Consider the following 13,387-nt stretch of genomic DNA (forward strand, 5'->3'; position numbering starts at 1 on the left):
GATATCATTTACTGTTAGAAGCTGAGCAGGACAAAGGCCATCTCTCCTCACACCTTTAGGCTAGTGAACAGATTTTAAAATTAACACCTCACCTCAGCACCAGAGATGCATGTGATTTCATGCACTAGTCTGTATGCAATACAGCTTGAATAACCTCAAAGTTCTTCTGGCCTGTATCTTTTGCCATAAAGTCTCAGTTCTCATGCCCCCACATGTTGTAGCAGTGGCATAGAATTTTTTTCAGTGTGTTTAGCAAGGAGAGGTACAAATATAACAGTTGACTCCTGACTTCAGTGGCTGTATTCTACATGTAGTATTCAAATGCCAGCACGACAGGTACAAGCTGAGAGAGATGGAATTTGCTCTCAATCTTTTGGTGAGTTACATTCTTAGCAACCGAGTCAAAGCCTTATTTACAGAAGATACCTGATCTTTTTTAATTTGTTATTATTTCTTTTCTTCCCATGGAAACATTCTGGTAAAAAACAGAAATTGCCTCCAAATACAAGGAAATTTTCAGGTGTTTTAAGTCCCCCCATGTGCTTGCTGTAAAACACTCCGTAAGTGCACTTTGTACTGTTTACAGAAACATTTCTGCCTGTTTGAGAATTGCTATTTGTTTGAGGTTGTTTTGTTATGGAGTAGGTAAAAATGTAGCCAGCAACCATATTGTAGGAAATCACCCCTCTTTATTTTAAATTTGCATTTTTTTCCTCTTATCTGACTAAGATGATGCTGAGGACCTTTCAGGCCATGATTTTCAAGAGATATTCGAAACCCCAGTTAACCTTTTAATCACTTCTGTTAGAGGCAACATTTTCAACAGAATTTTCTTTCACCTCAAACTTACCATCACCCATACTCTTCCTCTCCTATTTTTAAAGCTGGACTGTTTAACAGTCAGGGAAAGCTTGTTTTCACAAGGATTAGATTTTCAGAGAATTCATAGTCATGATTTTTGGTGAGCTATGGAATACAAGTTACATAGTGTTTCAGTTTAAAAAAGCCCTTAAATTAATTTTAAAAGTTGTGGGACAGAAGACTTCTCTTAAAGAGGGAGGGAGGGAAGTGTGTTTAATACACTATCCTGAGCTTACTGTATATTTAAAGTAGATATATACCTTGCTGCTATGAATCTTTGACAAAGTGCCAAGTGCTGCATTGCCAAAGGTATAGCATTTCATTTATTTCTTTAGGCTCAATAGTGGTTACTGGTAACATGTGTTTGTAAGGTGTCAGTTCTGATGGAATTTTTTTAGCTGGCCTGTTTCCAAGTAATGTTGGTATGTGTTTAAAATGCTTTAAAAATAAATCAGACTTTTGTGTTTCTGAAACAGAATTTCCAGGCAGAGTGATAAAGTGGGATTCACTCACCATCACTATTTTTTCTTCTCTATTTTGTTTATGGGAAGGGACTTTGCTGTCTTTGGTTTCAGTAGCTAAAACAATATAATAACTAGGAATGAGTACTCAGGACAAATGTCTAATATTTTAAATGAATTTTTAAATAAAAAATATTTTTCCTCTCTGTCAGAAGATGCTTTTAAAGTTGCTTCCCTTATCTAGTTTCTTTTTGCTTCCAGATCTGAAATTTGTGGATTGAGACTTCGCAGATGTGTCTCTGTGGCTTTGAAATTTTTGTCCTTTCTCTTTTTGAGGCACAGAGAGTTAGTATATCCCTTTTTATACTGAGACTTTATGTTGATTGCTGTACACATCTAGGATCTCTTCCAGCGAAGGCATTGGGCATACGCTGTATGTGCTAAGGGATGCCTAATAACACGTTTCCCCCTAATTCTGTAAGGATTCCTAAGAAAAAGGAATATGGCTGTGAAAAATTCAAGTCGGTGGGTCCTCAGGACATTGTAGCCAGAGAGAACCCCCCTGTAAGTGGAATTAAGACGCCTGCTGGGAGCAGAGTTTCTGCAGCAGTACTTAGAGCCTCTGATCTCTGCACGCGTTCCCCAGGTGACAAACTTCCCCTTCGCTTTGCGGGCATCTGCTACCCTTGGCTCTATCTCCTGTGGATGACTATATAAATGTATCAGCCTGGTAAGGCAGCCACATAAAGTTTGCCAGCACTTTGTACCAGCTGTTCAAAAGAAGCTGCTTAATGATGATGCCCTGGTTCATATACCTTACACCTGCATTTGCAGAGGTGCTGAGCACCTGCAGATACTAACCTGCTTTGTTCAGTCTTCGTGAAAATTTGGCCTGTACTGCCTCAAGCTAAGCCTCTAAAGCTGAAATTCCAACCCCTCAAAAATAATTGACTGTTTTTTTTGAAAATAACAGGAAAAAACAGGAGGTGCTAGGTCAAATTTTGTGTCAGTTATTTTCAAAGCAAATGGATTGACATATATTAGAATTTGGCCTTTACCTTTGTCTGCCAGTTAAACCTCTTGTCTTTCTTTAAAGAAAATGATTTTATTTACTTGAGGATAGACTTACTGTTGATTATTCTGTGCTGTGATGGCTTTTTTTTTTATTTTTCAAAGGATGTTGAGATTTAGAATGATTTTACAATTTTATAATGGTATAATCTATAAGCTATTTATAAAGTGTAACGATACTGAAAAACAGATATTCAATATTCAGCATTTTCTGTGAATATGCAGCAGTGAATATTTGCTGCTACATTTGCTCCCAAGCTTCATTGTGTATCTGGAAGCTTGATAATAACAGTTCATATTTTCTTACCAAACTGATAATGTGTTATTAATTCAGATGAAAAAAGAAGTAGCCCTACCAGATTCTTCTGTTTTGTCACAGGTTTGAAATTTTATGAGAACCAGACTACACATTCCTCTGCTGTTAGACAGTATTATTTTCAGAGATGCTAACCTGTTAGTGATTAGCTCAGACTGGTGTCTTGGATGCTTGTGGTATCAGAAAGCCTTTCCCTGAGGACTTCTCTGGTCCAAAGAGAATTTCCACATTTGAGCTTGAAAAAGATGGTCTGAACCTGTGCATATTCCCAACTAAGGGTCAAATCCCATGAGTCCATGGGAATTTTGCCTGAGTAAAGACTGCAAGATTTGACCCTTTGGGATTTATTTTTTTCTTGTACAGATGTTTAAGTCATTTAACATTACATGGTCCAGTGTTCAAAGAATTAGCTGCCTAACAGACCTCTTGCTTCTACCCTCAGCTAATTCACTGTCTCTGTTTATTGGTATCTTTGTACCTAACTAATCCTATATGGCAAATTAAGGAAAATTTGGGCCTCTACTGAAACAATTACCAAGGAAAGTAAAATGCAAAATTCACAGACTGTATGTGACCCAAAAGGTAAATTTAGATTCGTAGAAAATAGACATCATCTTTGCAGTATTACTATTCGTCGTACTAGAAGGCAATTTGTTTTCTATATTTTTCTGTAGCTCTATGTAAGATTCTAATCAGTGATCCTGATCATTGCCTCCATATGCTCAATTGCATTTACCATAAATGTGTATTTTTAGGGACTCGTCTATGAACTTTTAGTAGGTGCTTCTACAGCCGATCACTTCACCTCTTTATTCTGAATGGATGATAAAATAACTATGGCATTTAACCTGGTCAAGTTTAAGACAGTAATTGCAATATCAGGAAATGACATGTGTTGTAACATTGATTTTGTGTTCGTGTATACACATACATACATGCCTGTTTTCTGGATGTGTGCATTAAGACATGTAAGCACATCACAGTATACAGACATGTTTTATCACAAGGTTACCTGATGCTGTTTTTCTACTAGGTTAGTGCAGAGCATTCTTTAGAAATTCAGTATCTGCAAAGGTATTAATGTATCTCCTCATATGTATGTTTGTGATATCTACGTGTTAAGCTCTCCTACAAATCTACTGATTTAGGAAAAGATACAGCAAACTGTATGCACTGTATTTGCTTATATTTGATATTTTTATTTTAATGTTTGCAATACAAACTCTGTTTTGTGCTTTAAAGTCTATTTCTTTAGATGAGCACCATCAGTCGGAAGTCTACCTAGTATTTAAGGGTAAAAAACCCTACTGACCTTGCATCTAGCAGGATGTATGAAAGGGGAAGACTAGCATGAGGTGGAATGTCAAAGAATCCAGGCTGGCCCCATCTATTTAGCATCCCGGAACTCTTGTTGGCAAGAAACAAATGCTGTTCTTCCTCGCTGAGTTTGTCTTATACAGCCAGTCATATGAAATGCCTTTCATAATCTTTTTGCAGTCACAGTAGAGGAGAGGACACAACGGTACCAATGCCATTTGCTTCTGCTAAGGACAAGAGGAGACAGAAGCTCTATTTCTAAATTGGGCACACTATGATTTTACTTATTGATTTACAGAGCACTTATTATCATAGTAGAACATTATGATGAACATAGCTGAAGACTGAACATTTGTTGAAACATGTCTGAGGCATTTCTACATGTTGCTTGAGGGAGGAATTAATTTACATGATGTTTTCCTTTTTAAATAAAACAATTTATTACAGAAATCAAAATGTCAAATCTAAAGGCTCTTATCTGTGAACACTCATAAATTATTTCCTTGAAACTTTTTTGGAGCAGGACTCTTCACATATTTCTCCCTCAAGCCTAAATTACGCAAACAATAAGTAACAAGTTAATATAAGTGTAATGGTAATTAAACATTAAAAAAACCTACTTGCTTTGATTTTAGTTGATTCTCCCTTTGGATAAAAGTGTCTCTTTACTGCAGGTATTTAGATTTTCATTGCTTCAAGTATTTTAGTGTTTTTCAGCCTTTTGTCCTTCATTTTTTTAAGTGGTCACTTACCTGCATATGTCATTAGGTGAGTGTCTCCCAGGTGTGATTAGCCTCCTGGGTGCTTGCAGTTTTTTGGCAGCAGCAGGATAGTGATTTCTATTTGCGTGCTGGTAGGGTTCTGGTGATGAGCCGTTAAATAAAATGATCTGTCCCCAGGCCAACCAGCTGGTTCATTGCCAAACAGTAATCAGTACAATTAAGTACCAAAGATTGGACTACTCCCTTATTGCAAGAGACCTCACTGCAGCCACCTGGAAAAGCAAAGAGCTCAAGAGGGGAAGAGTGATTGGAACATTTATTTTCATTGAGGTATACTAATGTCATTGGGGTTTTGCTTTGTTCATACAGGATTTAGATATCCATAAATTAAAAATCAGCATTTAAATTTTCAATTTCAGCTTTATTTTCCTTTCAAAGCTTGGAGTTGACAGAAGGAAGAGATGCAAGTAGGAGAGAACTGACTTGATTTCTGAGACTACTTGTTCTTGACTAACTTTTTTATTAAAATGTAAGACTTTATGGCCCCATTGTATTTCCCTCCACCATAAAGACTGCTGTGTCAGTTGCTGCTGTACTCATGCATGAATTTGAGCAGTTCAGTAGTGGCAACAAAGCAGAAATCTGTCAGATTATTCAGGAAACAGTTTTTTTATCATTTACTTTATAATTCAGTGCTGGAAATGCCAAATTTGTGTTCCATTGCTGGTCTCAATTTGTTTTCTGTAGCCTTGCAAGCAATAATTTTTCATTTGTCCAAAACCCACTGAATTCTAAGGGGCTGAATTTTACTAGAGTATGCCTTTTCTACCCATAAAGGCAGTAGCACTGTAAACCACACCAAATCTAAACCAATGTATTTTTAAAGTTCTGTAAACAGAGGAAATTGCCAAACATGTTAGGTATTTGAATATTTTGCAGCTGACCACGTCTAATCAGACAGAAGGTCACACCTAATGTACACAAAGGAGTGCTTAAAATCTTATTCATATATAATAACTTAGGAAAACCCTGCCTTTTTTTGTTACATTAAGGTAGACTCACTTTGTACGTGCTTCAAGGTGTTTGAGTGTGAAAGGGAGGAAAGAATGTAGCCTATTTCTCCCTTTCAGGAACGTAACAATTGTAGAAGCTCATAAAATCATAAGTCTCCATGTTTATGACATCTGAGAAAGTCAAAGGATGTAATGATATTAAATAAATGTTGGCATAGTCCTCTGGAGATGCAGATAATATACAGATTATATTGGTGGAGGAACTGAGTCACATGATTGTCGAGTTGTTTGTTATGGTTTAAAGCTCAGCCACTGTTTATAGTAGCAATCAGTTATCCCCAATCATATTTTCCAGGTCCTCTCTCTAAAAAGCACTAAAGAGGAGTTCTGAGAAAGATGAAAATATATGGAATAAGAAGAAGTCATTCTAGTTTCACCAGGGGTGGCTCAAAGATCTATGAATGCCAGGTCTGTTCTAGGGCAAAAAAGAAAGACACAACCAGGCAAATGAAAACTCTTTTAAGACTTGGAAAAGTCAGAAGAAATGAGAAAGCAGAATGAGCTAATACTAGCCAAAGGAGCAAGGGGAAATAAGAATAGCTTTTCAAATATATTGGAGAAAAAAAAAGAAATAATGATTGAAAAAACAAGCTCAATAGTAAATGAAGAAGGTGACAAAAGGAAAGCTAGTTCTGAAATGGCTGATGCACTGAGCTCCTTTCAAAATCAGTCTTTGAGAAGAAAAATAAGAAGAGTAAGGACATAATAGTTCAATTAATTAGGACCTTTTCAAAATAGTCGTTGATAAAAATAGTAAGGCAGCACTTAAAAAAAATGGAATAAACACAAATCAGCAGGTCTGGATGGTAAATATAATATAGTCTTAAGAGACTTAGATAATGAATTTACATAATCACTAGTAATTATTTTTGAAAAATAAAGTACAATCGAGGAATATCATAGGACTGGGAAAAAGCAAATCTAACACCAATCTTTATTAAAAGGAAAAAACGAATAATTTGGGTAATTACCATAGGGCTGCCTGTTATTGTTTATAAAGCTTAGTGGTGTGATAGGCACTTTATCAAAGATGCAAGAACCATCTTTATGCTAAAACAATTTAACTTTCAACTTGATATGTGTTAGTTGAAGATGACCTAAAAGTAAAGTGGTTTGAAGAATGAGGACAGTGGGCATACAGGTTTTTCTTGGTTCATTCTCTATATGTATACGTCTTCATGACTGCATAAAGATGTGTGCTCTATTTGAAGTAATAACAATGATTAAGAAATAAGATAACAAATACTATTTCTCTGATGCTGAAAGTTTTACCCCATACTTTCTCTTGTCTCTGCTTGCTAAGCCCAAAGGTATTTTCAGGAGGCCAAGAATATCCAGGCAGGTGCTACTTGCCTCCTGGCTGTTGCCTGGCCCCTCTGATTGCCTCATGTGGAGATAAATAAGATGGACCTGTGCTTCAAAGAGTGCTTGACCATAGTTTGCTCCTGAGCTTCACATATGCTTACACAGTATAGGAAAAAAGTTAGCATGCAGATAAAATAACACAAGTGGTCAACTGGTCTTGCTTACCCACAGGCTTCTTGGGTGGGTAGGCTGATCTGGCTCTATCTTTTACTCTTCCCAACCCCTGGTTCCAAGTGGGTGCACCCAGGGTCTTCTAGGGGTTTAGGAAGAAGGTGGGATCATGCCATCTAGTGGAACTCCCTCCCCTTTTTACAGCTCTTCTCTGAGAAACACGGAGAACATGGGTTATGAAGGTCCAAGGGAACTTCAGACCGCTTCCTAAGGTAACACAGGAATGCAGTTTCCAGGGGGTAGATTTAAGTGAGCAAATAAATGAATTTAAGAGCAGAAAATCAAGAAAAATATTTGGAAACTGTGATATAATTAAAAAAATAATATGGAGGAAATAACCTCATAGATCTTTGATTTAATGAAGAGCTAGATAATTAATTTTGTGAAAGATTTTTGGCAATTAAGATGAACTTGAATATGTCCATGTTGCCACGTGAATTTTCCATTTAGTTGCTGGAGTGCAAGTTGTATTCTGGGGATGGAGTAAGGTGTTCTGAGGTGTTCTGTGGATACTAGTGAAAGACTCAATTTGTTGATCATGTGATTAAGGAAAGGGAGGTAAACAGACCATTCATTAAATCTGCAGGTCGTACTAAAACTGGGAGGTGTTGCCAACACTAGCGAGGACAGAGTGCAAAGATGTAAAAAGAAGCGAGAACAGACTAGAAATATGGACAGGAAATCACAAAATGGGATTCAACCTGGCAAATGGAATCCGATACATCTGCTGAAATAATAATGCAAAACGCAGATATTCAGCAGGAGAAAGACACATCTAAAGATCTGATGTTGCAAAAAGGCCTAGGGGTAATAGTGGGCAGCAAATGGGGTACAAGTTTGCAATATGATACAACAACCAACCGCTTCCCCCCTCCCAACAGTTCAGTTCTTGGTTGTGTCATGTTATACAACAGAAACGGAATAAATCCCTTCAATAGACTATTATAAAACCACAGATATAAAACTGCATACAGCTTTAGGCATGTCATAAAACAATAATAGATATGAATAGATGTAGTAATTGGAAACTCCCTCATAGTGAAATCAGACTGGACAATGAATTTTGAAGCATATAATAGGAAGTCATTCTGCATGGATGGATGAATGCTGTGGTCCTTTTCAGTTTTAATTTTCATGTTTCTGTACAAGGCAAGTAAAATGAACAGTAGTTATTATTTAACTAAGTATCTTTGCACATCAAACATGTTAATTTCATTTTTTTCTGGATCAGATATTTTGTTAACCATGACATCTTGGCACCAAATTAACCACAATAAGCTGTTTCTAACCCAAATTGTTCAGTTCATTGTGAGGTGATCTGTAGTAGGTTGTGTTAGTTTTCTTCCTTGACATAGCAGATGAAGGAAAACCTCCCAGAAGAAAAGACCATTTTAAAACACACTTATCTTTACCTGTATTTTTAGATTTTTGGACATTTACAGTTAGACTACTTTTCAATCACTAAGTTGAAAGCCACGTTCCATGTAGGTAAATGTAAATATAAATATAAATATTATTATGCATGCCCCGTTATAATGTAATCAGGCAGTGAATCTTGGTAAGTTACTCTGCATTTTCATAGGTGACTTATCTTTTTACGTAAGTCTTCTCTCCTGGAAGAGGGCTTTTTGGTAAAAGCAGAAATGGAGGGTATACTGTCCTTCAGAACAGTGTATCCTGAAGCAGAGTACAGAAGGATGAAACAGTTGCTGATAGACCTTCAGTAAGTACAGCTGTTGCTCCAAGCATGTGTGGTTGCCTCAGACCTTTTGATTTGTATCCAGCTGTTTTTCTCTGCTTTTAGTATTTCTATAACATCAATCAGGTCCTATTTGCCTTGGCCTTTTTGGCAATGCTCTATCCAAGAGCGTCCTCAGAGTTAATATAAAGAGTCAGGTGAGACCCTTGGCTGCCCCCTTGCCCAAGTCTTTCTCGGAACAGAGAATATTTAGATATTATCCATTATAATTTTTCTTGTCAAACCAACTACTATAGCATTCAAGTATGTGCATTGACACATTGATAAGAAAACGAAAGACAAATAAGTATTCCTGTAATGTTTCTATTGTAGAAGCAACCAACAAAGATTTTTAGTTACTAACGTCATTGAAAGTTTGTTTCAATTAAACTGAAATGGTCCACTGCTCTCTTCTGCTTTATTAAAGTGTCTCTTAATATCAGCATGGAAAGATAATTTTTATTGACAGTGAAGCTGCCAATACTGTTGAATGTTCTAAAACTGATCATTTTTGCCACTGGTAGATGAACCTGTCTCAATGTCTGACCTGTTTTGTGATAAAGACGAGAAATCAGATTTCATCATGGAATAAAAATCACATTTAGGAGATTCTACCAATATAACGGTACTTTACCAAGTTGGGGTTTTATTTCACCCTTACTTAGGTTCATTAGCAATGCATTTAGTAAGACAGGAAGACCCTTCAGGTCAAGTAGCCTCGTTATGTATTTGTATGAACCAAGCTAAAATCATGCAAAGGACAAAAATTGCAAGACAATAATCCTTTATTTCCAAGCAATATTGAATGAAGTAATAGTTGCATGTTTTCTCTAACAACTAAAATTAAGGGTTATAAATAAATGACCAAGCCCAGAGTGAAAAGTACAAGTTGAATATTTGGAAAAGATGTATAAAGTCCTCATTTTTATCAGAGTAGTTGTGCTACATTTTTGTTGAGCAGCTTACAGATCTTGAGTCTCCACCTTGTCTGTTGAATATGCATCTTAATACGTTGTTAAATTAGCTTGTTAAAATAGCTTTTGATTTACTGTGTTCATGTAAAGTTTCTGATTTTTAAAACATATATGCTGGTGCACACGCACAACATTTAAGATCAGAATTGGGCTATTAAAGTTTCCTATTTCTCATCACAGCTAAAATGGACTAGAATTGTACGTTTAGCTGTAGGATAAAACATGTAAGCCTCTTAAAGGGCTTTTTGACAATGCCAGTCTGGTAGGTCTTTTCTTATTAGTGTATTTATTTCTGTGTGTATTTTTTTAAACAGAGTGATGGATTTTAAAGATATTGTTCAACCACAGAAAACAAATAATAAAAGTAAGCTGAAATTCTGAAAAGTCTGAATAAGGTCTTCACTAGAGGAGAGAGAAAACAGCCCAAAGTTCTAAAGTGTCCATTACCAGTGCTGTTAGGTACAGGTACCATAACTCACACTAGTGGTAACTGCATCCTGAAAAACATAAGAATGGGAGACCATGTCCCTGAGGTTTGATTCTTTCTGTCTTCCACTTCAGAAGCACATCAGTTACAAATTACAGATATACACTGTCCAAGCTGGTGACAATTGGATTTAGGAACCAGAGGTATCAGGAAGACACATGCATAGCAGCAAAATAATTTCTTTAACAGTGGTTTGCCTATATTGCAGGTATCTTAACTTCCCAGATCTGGTTAATGCTCTTAGTAGTGTTCCTAGCTTTTTAGTAGTTTCTGTCTTGCTTCTGCCATTTTATGTGATGTACAGTAAATGGGTGAGAAATTAAGTAAATACCCAAAGGAGGATCAAAATTTATACTGCACCACAGACATTTCAAGTCTTACAGTCCCTGAGCAACCACTTGCTGAGCTGAGTAGCTCAAAATGGTAAGGTATACTCCATAAATCAAAAATCCAAGTCAGGGTATCTGAAAAAACATTATTTTGCCAGTGTTTTTATTAAAAACAGTACAAAATATGTACTTTAACATAGGACTTTTGCAGGCTTCAAGGAATTTGAGGATTTTGATAAAACAAACTTCATTTAAATAAATAAGAGCTGTATTCAAAAAGATATATGATTATCAAGCTTTCTTATGATTCTACTGGTATTTGTGCAAAATACTTAGTATAAACCCACAATTTTACCAGGTATCTGAAAATATGAGTATCAAACTGTGGTGTATTTATTTTAGAGGAATATATGTTAATTATGTATGCATTTGAAGTTAGTAATCACCAGAAGCAAAGAATAGGCAGGCTTGGATATCAAAATATTCACTTTATCTATGGAATAGATATAGCATATTGCTATATAATATTATATTACATACTGAGCCTCGAGGCCATTATTTCTAAGAATGAGACAAACAGTGCATTCTCCGTATCTCAGTCTCTGATGAAGCAGCAAATTAGTGCCAGTTAAGGTGTTGACTTTTTTATGATGTGAATGCATCTGGTAGAAACAAAGCCGACAAATTAGCCTTTACTTAGGCCAGTGAATAATTCTTAACTGGTGAGTATTTTATATAATTATTCTGTACTTTTAATTTTTCTAGTAAATGGCACCTAGTAATAAAGTTTCTAGTATTATGAAAGGCAGATACCTTGAATGCTAGCTTGTTTGCAGATATTTATGTGACTGATAGAAAACATGAATAGAAAACATGATTTTTTACCTTGCAATTTTAAGTTAGTAAGGAAATTGTTGTGCTTAGTTTTATGCTGTGTGGCTTGTGTCTGCTAATAGCTGATCATCCAGCTACAAGAATTTAAGGGTATGAAATGATAAAATCAGGAATGTGATTCTAGTACCATTTAGGATGGAAAATCTAGAATTTTAAAATGCTTTGTGGTTCTAACAGTAATGCTGCTTTCATTACTACTGTACCTCAAATCAGTAGAGAGAAAAGCTTCTGAAGTTAAGATTACCCATAGGATTTGTAAAACAGATTGATGGAAATAATTGGTAAACTGCTTAATCAAGCCTTGCTTGGAGGTGAATAAGGACTGTAGGACAGAAAATGTAGGCTGTATAAGTAACCCAACAAGTCAGCAGAGTTCTTTTTTCTGAAAGAAACAAAGATAGCAGTAATTAATGACCCTGACTCTGTGCCAAAAAAGCTTTCTTCTGACAACTCCAACTTAATTAAAACTTAAGACATTTCAATGGCCTCAGAAAGCCCCTGATGGGGTGAACTCTTGCAAACTCGTGAGAAAATTTTGTAAATTAAAGGAAAAGATGTGTGTTACCACTGGTGCCATGACTCTAATCCCTGGCAGTCAAAGAATCTATTTAGCCAAAGCCTTTTCTTTTAACTGGCTCACACCTGCAGGCTTACTGGCACTTCCTCTGTACCAGAGAAGGCAGTTTTTGTGTTTTACGGAAGATCAGATAATAGGAGTCTTGCTGTTACTTTTGTTTTTGTGCATTGTTCATTAGGCTGTGAGTGTTGCAGGCACACTTGATATGCTTGGCTAGCTTAGGGGGAGAGTAGTGGCTGAATGCTTTAGGTGGTGCAACATTAGTGAGGATGGACTGGCAGAAAAGTAAGTTTCCTGCAAAAGTGCTTCAAATTAAAACTCACAGCTGATGAAGCAAGCTGAAAAGCAGAGCCTGCTGTTCTTCACACATCCAAGTTATAAGGAACAATATTCTGCACTGGACAGTGTTGGATTTAGACAAAAGAAGATGGGGCTTTCTTCTTTTCTTGCTTCTTTATATGAATGTAATTTTTATTCATTATGGAGCAACTGGTGTAAGAATCCGCCCTCCCCCAGGTACACTGTATGATAAGGAAAGCTCTTGTTTGCATAACAAGGAGGCAGGCTATTTTGTGAGTTGACCTGTCTGCTTTATTAATAAACATGGGATTAAATTCTAGAAATAACATTGCTTGCATACTAATTGGTCTAAATGGTTACTTGATTTGCATAAGAAAAAAAAAAGGAGTTTAATTTCATCTGTTGTTCTTGCAAATTTGTTTCTGTATTGTGAAAATCTTCTCCACATCCCCCTTTTCTGTGGTCTTAAGCAAATCCGTATATCTGAGGCAGTGCAGAAGGTCGTATTCTGGATTGCCTTTTCCTTTTGCATGTTATGGGGTGATGTGCTGTCTGACTGGCACAGAAAAGCCTTGCTTGTATAGAGATCAAGGCTTAGGTATATTTTTTAGATGGAGGAAAACTTTAGACTAGAGTAAAGGATAGAGAGCTCAAGGCACGCACAAATCTCTTCCTTTGAATTTTTTTGAGAGTTTTGATGAGGCTAACTATGATGTTTGTTTTCACAGGTG

General features: G+C 36.3%; 1 protein-coding gene across 2 annotated transcripts in view; it reads left to right on the forward strand.

Moving 5' to 3' along the window:
• Positions 1 to 13,387, forward strand: part of ZFHX4 (zinc finger homeobox 4) — a 150,714-nt gene that overhangs the window by 59,097 nt on the left and 78,230 nt on the right. The gene's annotated exons all lie outside the window — the stretch shown is intronic.

Source organism: Phaenicophaeus curvirostris, chromosome 3 (assembly GCF_032191515.1).
Source record: "Phaenicophaeus curvirostris isolate KB17595 chromosome 3, BPBGC_Pcur_1.0, whole genome shotgun sequence".
In the NCBI taxonomy this organism is placed as follows: Eukaryota; Metazoa; Chordata; class Aves; order Cuculiformes; family Cuculidae; genus Phaenicophaeus; species Phaenicophaeus curvirostris.